This window comes from Lolium rigidum, chromosome 4 (genome assembly GCF_022539505.1).
Source record: "Lolium rigidum isolate FL_2022 chromosome 4, APGP_CSIRO_Lrig_0.1, whole genome shotgun sequence".
NCBI lineage: Eukaryota > Viridiplantae > Streptophyta > Magnoliopsida > Poales > Poaceae > Lolium > Lolium rigidum.
In genome coordinates, this window is record NC_061511.1 from 14,959,272 (window position 1) to 14,966,980 (window position 7,709).

Sequence of the window (7,709 nt, forward strand, 5' to 3'; positions counted from 1 at the left end):
CATGTCTCGCTACATCGACCGTCAAGCACCAATTCAAATCTACGCATCCAAGCTCCGCCTCATGCAATATCAACATCACTAAAGTTAACCGACAGCAGCTTAAACTACATGTAAATGATGTCATGTATAATCTTGGTAAAGAAATGAACATACCACATATTTTCCACTCACCCCAGCCATGCAGTTTATTAGATACCAAGGTGCCATAATTTAATTATTCTAAATTGCTAGAAAAACCAGTTTATAAGCTAGCAACAACTGCCCTGGAATCTTGTAATATTTCGGCTTGAATCTTGTACCCTGGAAATTTGTTATACTCGTCAACAACATAGCTAGTCAATGTCCAGCAAGGGTATTAGTTTAGCTTAACCGTAGACTCCATTTTTACTACACCTATTGTTTAGAAGATCCTTCTCCTTCTCAAACCGCTGGAATTAAATTGACCAAGGTGAGCAGTAATACAATCAAAGATATGGCTGACCCAAAACAACTTTAAAGGATATAGATTTAGATTATTTTTGGTCACAAATAACGCAAAGAAGCATGGCACCTATATGATTATTTTACTATGCAGTAGAAGTTAAAAAAATTAGAAATACCAGCCAATGAAAATAAATGAGCTTATGTACCCAAGGTACCTCAATTGCAGCTATCTCCAGGGAGAGCCTTTTTTTTTCTTATTCCAAGAATTTTGAAGGCTAACAACTCAAGCCTGCACATGCATGTACTAAGATTAAATTTACCTCACAAGTCATAACTACATTTTCTTGGCATGGCAAGCAACCATAGTATTTCCTACTGAAAGTGAAGATTGCAAGAACCCTGGGAAGAGCATCGTAATTTTTATGACAGTCGAAGCTGCAATCGGCAATCATGAAAAAAATATCAGAGAAGTACAATAAAATCATGGAAACAAAATTTAGCTGCTTGTGTACTTAATTTCAGCTTGAAAATTTTCATTTGAAATCAATCACCACCATGAGTTCACGTCCAAAGCACTATAAAGGAATTCATTAGCAGCTTCTCCCATTGACGATTGTCTCAAAAAGCCTAGCATAAATAACGCATCTGTTTAGACAATAATAGCTTGCATAGAAAAGTCACAAAATCAAGAGGCAATATAGTGTACATGTAAGTCAGATAGTTTGAGCCAATTTTCAGAAAATAAAATTAATCGAGGGGAATGAATATCACATAGGTCAATCTTCCCCTCCATCCCGCTTTTGCTTTCATGAAATAACCTGTAGGCATAAATAAAACGAAATAAACAAACAAAGATAGAATTGGACAAATCTGTAGAAACAATTGCACACCTCTCTCTTCAAATAGTGTTTTCCAAGTGGAGATGGCCAATCACCAGCAAATCTTAAAATCCTCCTGTCTGACTCATGAGAAAACATTAAGACGTGAAAAATCTTCAAATGATAGGAGATGTGCAGGGCGTACGGCGACACACGGCGAGCGGCAGCTGTGCGAGCGGTGGTGGACTATGCTGCTCCTGCTAGTAGGAGATGTGCAAGGAGGATGAAGCTCAATAGCGGCAACACACTACAGGCGGCAGCTATATGCGAGCGGCGGCCTATCCTGCTCCGGCCGGCCACCAGCCGATCATCCGGCGGCCATCCAGCCAGCTGCGGCCCCTCTCCACGAGAGGAGACAAATCAAGAGAAAAATAGGGGTTCGTACCTGAAATTGGCTTGGGAGTTGAGGTGCAGAGATGGGTCTAGAGGATGCCGATCTCGAGCCGCTCCTTGACGACGCCGCCTCCTCTCTCTCTCCGCATCAGCCTGGATCCTTGGTGATGCCTCCTTCTCTCTCCTGCATTAGCCGCCGGCGCTGCTGCTACTCGCGAGGGAATGGGCAGGATGGGAAGGGGCGCTCTGGGATGGAGTAGGAGGAGCTCGTGGCGTGGAAGGAGGGGGCGGACGACGGCTGCGGGGATTGGTGGTGGCGAGGCTGGGGGCGCGCGAGGAGGATGGAGGCGATGGCGGACGGTGGCGGCTGCGAGGGATTCGGGGGAGCGCGATTGACGCTAGGGTTTCAGTACCGGGGGCTGGTTTTGTCTCTCACGGGTGCGGGTGGAGATCTTTCCACGGGCTGACGGCGCGGCCGACCGAGCGAAATCCCACCCGCAGTCACCGACGTGCGGGACCGACCAACAGTGGGACCCATGTGCAGCCAGAGACGGGTAAGAAACGGCTGTCGCATGGGATTATCTAGTAGGAGGAACGGTAAGGACTGTCCGAAATAAACGGCTGAGATGAACAGATGGGTTGATCCGACGGTCGAGAAGCTCAAATCGCTGTGAGGCCCCCTATGGGGGGCATCATATACAACGTTAGATACATGAGTGATAGGGCTGTCTTCGGAACGGTTGAACTGTGTGGCACATGTCACATAACAAATGAAGAATTAGACTTGTATCCCACTACCATGACCTTTGCACATTTTATTTTCCTCCAAACTACTATATGACTTTTTTTGGGTGCGTTTAGAATAGATATTGTTCTAGTTGTCTGGCTATGTTTTGTTGCCCTGGCATGAACGACACTCCCTTGTCTATAATTTGCCTTGCACAATGCCTCTGATTGTACGCGTTGCATTTTGGTTGCGTTTATGGCAGTAGTGTTGAGCTTGTTCCCGCACTACAATAGTCAGGAAAATTGACACAAGATGGAACTAAATTATTTTTAGGGGAAAATTAAAACATGAAAACCTTGTTTATGTCGTATTCTTTAATCCTAGACCAGTTTGTGGCCATGGTCCATGGAAAATTCTGAAGACCTCGCCCCCACTTTCCTTTTTTTAGCAGAATGGCCAGACCTCAGTTAATCACCACGTAGCAAAACCAAAAAAGGAGAAAAGGGCCTAAGTTAGCTAAAGAAAAAAGGACCAAGAATAAGCCCACGAGAAAGATGTAACGATTCGGTACGTTACTCCTTCGTCTGTATGTAACACAAGCAAGGAAAAGCTCCAGAACTGCCTCTAATGGCGCTCTTCTCTCCGAACGAATGCATATGCCATACCTAGATGGGGCCCCCTTGGTCTCGGGGGCCCAGGGCAGCCGCCCCTCCCGCCCCCCCTCAGGGTCGGGCCTGACTTGAACCTATCTAAACTCAACTAGGGTTTTCGAGAAGAGAGGGGGACAATCTACCTCTCAACTTAAGTTGCATGATTGAATTCAAACAAGTTGAGTTTGAATTTTAAATTCAAACATTAATTATATATACCATAATTCAAATTGAGATAAGTCATTAAGGCTCATTAAGGAAAACTTGAGCTTTATTGATAACCACACAAGATACATTGTCAATTTACAATATCCCAAATTGAATTATGAATATTACAACACTTTACAGAAATTAAATAATGAAAAATAAAATGAAAATTACAAAGATATGCAAATGGCTAAACTAATAATTAAATTCTTCAAGAATTCTTGATCAACCCTTGATGAAGAATTTCTTGATGATCTTCTTAAAAACCTGCATATTAAACGGCAAAGACAAGAAATATCATTAGGCCAAGTGGTAAAACCACTTGGTAGGTTAGCAAATCAAGTGAATTGAGAGGATAATCTCAACACTGCCGGGAGAGCCAAGCCATGGACCAAGTCCCAACCTGTGAAACACACAGGCAGCTCACAGGGTGTGCTGCATGTCTCACAGCACACACACAACCAGGGGTGAAGTACCCAGGAAATGGAGAGTTGTCGACCAGGGGAGCAAAGGGAGACAGTATATAAACTTTTCATAGCCAAACCCTAGAAAATCCATCGACAGATTCTCCAAGGGTAGCCAAAGCCTTAGAACAGGAAGAACAGGAAGAACACCAAAACTCTTCCATCCATCCAAATTCACCAAACCATCCAGAACAGTTCCAACAGAAACTGTGCTGTTGAGCAAATCACCAGAAGTAATATCACAAGCCGGTATGAGGAGCAGGGCAAGCACAGAAACCATCCAGCAGAAGCAAAACCTCTACATCAGCACACTTTCTAGGAGCTGGAGTGAGGTATACCCAAGAATCATGAGCAATCAATGTTTTGCTCATACTAATACAACATATGCATCAGCCACACAAGCCAACAGGGCTGAGATACCCTGTTTGTATCATCATTTGGCTACTAGCCATTTGGTGCAAACAAAACCTGGGAGTAGCCAGCAAGAATTCATCCAAGGGAACACTGGTTGTGTCAACACAAGTGACACAACCAAGGAAATCCAAGAAGGATTTGATCTTATTTAGCCAACCAAAGTCACCTAGCACCTAACAACCTAGCTACACCATCGGATATGCGTAAATATATGTTTCGCAAGTATTTCTCAACATCAAAAGCTACCGCGGCCAAGTATGATCAACCAGTAAGCATTTATCCATTCACAACAAGCCACCAGAGGTGGGAGCTACCAAAACAGCAAGGTATTGCTGTTGGGCCACCTCAACCACACAATCATCCAAACCACCAAGTCATGCACACTTATCATCACCCAAATGGGTTCAAAGAAGGGCTAGGGTCCCCAACAAAGGGTTGGCATCCCTCTAGCTCAAGTAAATTAATCATTAGATTCATTACTGCAAGCAGTTCATCTCATTTATCCATTAAATCATGATAACTTATTCAGATAAATGAATTACACAAGCAACCAGTAACTAGAACTCTTGCAAATGAGCCCAAGGATCACTGCAAGCATTAGTATATGCTTAATTAAGCATTAGCAGATCACTCAAGCACGTGGTGAGGAGCTACAAAGATACGAGAGAGCATCACCACAAGGCACGAGCAGTAAGCAAAACCAACAACCACCAAGCAACTGATGATCACATGATCATCATGGCTTAACAGAGCATGCAAGTACATGCTAGAGCCCAACCTAGCACCAATCCATGAATCATATAAATTAAATAGCCACAATTCATTAATAGTTGCATCACAGATAATCAAATGAATGATTTATAATTGTATCCAGAAGCACATCAAATACATGATGTACCACTCGATCAAGCTAGACAAGAATAGCACACATCACTGACCTTGCTCAAGCAATGATTACTCAAGTAATCAAACCAGGAATACATATATGGATGGCACACACATATAATTAAGCCATAGCAACAACTGCGAGCCACCAGCAAGCAATTGAATAAATTGTAGCATGACCGTAAGCATAACAGGAGCAACCTAGCGTGCCATGAGCATTACAAGATGCTCATGAGCAAATACACATGAGTTACAACGAAGAATAATAGCAAGCACACGAGCATAAACCGGAGAAAGGAGAGCACCAAGTACAAGCACAACAATAGAGCTAGGCGTAGCATGGCAAGCAAGCGACGAGCAGCAGCCGTAGGCACACAACAATAGCAAGCAAAGCAAGCAGAGCCGATAGAGCGAAGGCAAGAAGACGACATGGCCTCTCCATGAGGAGGAGCGACCACAACACAAGCTAGACGAAGAAGGAGAAGAAAGGAATAGAGAGAGGGGCATACCCGGAGCAAGACCACGACGTCACCATGGCGGCACGGCGCACCGCTCGGCCACAGCAACGCCGACCACGACCAAGCCAAGCATCACCGAGCGCAAGCGCTCCGACGACACCGAGCGAGGCAGACAGCGTCACCACCTCGCCAGGGACGCCGGCGAGCGCCGAATCGCCATGGGCACCACAAACCCTAGCTCGCAGCCGGGTTGGGGGCGAACGAGGAAGGCCACCAAATCCAGATCGACGCGGACGATCTTGTGCGCCGTCGAAAGGCGAGGCGAACGCACACGATCTTGTCGCCGGAGATGGCCGGAGGCAGCGAGGGTAATCGAGACGGCGGCGGCGACCGCGAGTCGCCGCCGCACGGGGAGGTTAGGGTTCGTAGAGGCGACGCGGGGAGAAACGGTGTGAGCGACCGAACGGGTCGGTTGGACCCGAGTGGGTCTAACCCAACCCATTGGGCTCCACTGACTGGTGGGCCCGAGGGCATTTTGGACATTTCATAAATGCCCATTTAATTCAAAACTTTCACTGAATTTTATAAAATAAATATTGCTCTAAAAAAATAAGTAAAAAATATGTAAACCACTTAGAATAAAATTCTCTATCATAATAAAATATGAATTGGAATTTTTGAGACAATTAAAAATGAGTCACATTTAAATGCAAGGAATTAATTATTAAAAGTTAAACCTTGTATTTTTATGATAAAAATAAGTCCATAAATAATTTTGGACTTTAAAAACACCTTGACAACATTTCAAGGTAGTATTTTACTCTAAACAGAGTATCCCTAAATTGTTCTTAGTAATTACCTCTTACATGAAATAATAAAGCATCGGGAAAGGGGAAACATACCCTAAAAGCTGAATCATGCATAATTGCCTCTTTAACCATTGCCCTTATCGGACAATGATGCTATTTTTCAAGCAACGAGAGGACAAGGGTCGGTCCACTCCATCGAACTGCAACACTTTGCAGTCTTCAGGCAAGTTCATCGCTTGCTCATGTCATTTGAGTATTTTTACCAAATTACTTGCAAAGTACTATACTTATCACTCCTGCATGAAAAGCAAAAGTATTACTTTCATAACTATGAATATGACTATGTGGTTGGCAATGGAACCATGGAATGTGTTGACATGGTGGAGGTTCCATTGCAATGGGTTTATATCCATCTAGGATTAAACAACAAATGTCGTCCAGTGATTCTTGTGCCGTAAAACTCGTGTTAACCATAAGATCTGGAGTGGGACGGAGTAGTCAGTTGCATTTCCACCTCTCGTACATCAACGGATGCGCTTACCGTAGCAGTTGTATCTTGCGAGAACAACCGGAGGGTGGGGATCCCTTCTAATTCCCCACGGTAATGCGGTCTATGATGGGTTGCATCTACCGGCGAAGGAGTTTATGGTAGAGCCCAGAACTGTTGTCGTGGTCGGGGGCCATCCTTAAGTGGTATAAGTACACCGACGAGGACCCAGGGTTGGGGATTTCAACAAAGGGTGGGTGTGCGAGGTAGCGGAGGAATATAATTGGCTAGGACCTTATACCGGGCCTCACACCATCGGAAGTGTGGACGGGAAAGCTGCCCGGTTGGCACCAAGGTTAAGATCTCTTATGGGTAAAGCAACACACCTCTGCAGAGTGTAATGAATCGTGACCTGTCACTCCCTGTTCCGGGTTTGGAGCTGCGAACGCTGCGGAAAGGAACTCCATGAAGTTCTAGTAAACCGGTGAAGGCCGACGGACATAGTTCTTCTAAATAAAAGCAACCTCTTGAAGAAATGATTATCAAAACTCGCATGGGTATTAGACTTTACGGTCCGATATCATAGCTAGTGCATTAAACACATCTTTTCTATAATGAACTTGTTGAGTACGCTCGTACTCATACCACTCTTAAATCCACTGCTTAGATTGCCCGAATCGTCTTGAGGAGGACATCGACAACCAAGAAGGAGCGAGAAGACATACGCTATGAAGAGCCGGACCTCTCCGGAGGTGTAGAAGGTGTAGACTATCTTATAGTCTACGGAGCCGGGAACGGTTCCGAGGGAGAACAAGCATAGAGTACCCTACTAGTAGTAGTAATCGAGCAGTGTGAACACGTAGTACTTAGCTGCTCCAAGTAGAATAAGATGTATGACCTGCTAAGACTGCTATATTGTAAGTTAAGTTGGGTTCACCTCGAACCCAGGAGTATTCCTCACTGGACCCAGGAGG

At 44.7% G+C, this 7,709-nt stretch overlaps 1 long non-coding RNA gene across 2 annotated transcripts; it reads right to left on the bottom strand.

Annotated features, from left to right (window-relative positions):
• Positions 1-103: 103 nt before the first annotated feature.
• Positions 104-1,989, bottom strand: LOC124646448. 2 transcript variants are annotated; one of them, XR_006986343.1, is made up of 4 exons: positions 1,687-1,989; positions 1,314-1,381; positions 1,195-1,241; positions 104-1,050 (listed from the first exon to the last, which is right to left on the bottom strand). It is a non-coding gene; the product is annotated as an uncharacterized LOC124646448 (long non-coding RNA). The 2 variants fall into 2 exon arrangements; XR_006986342.1 differs by having other exon boundaries at positions 104-712; positions 800-1,241.
• Between the last annotated feature and the right edge of the window lie 5,720 nt (positions 1,990-7,709).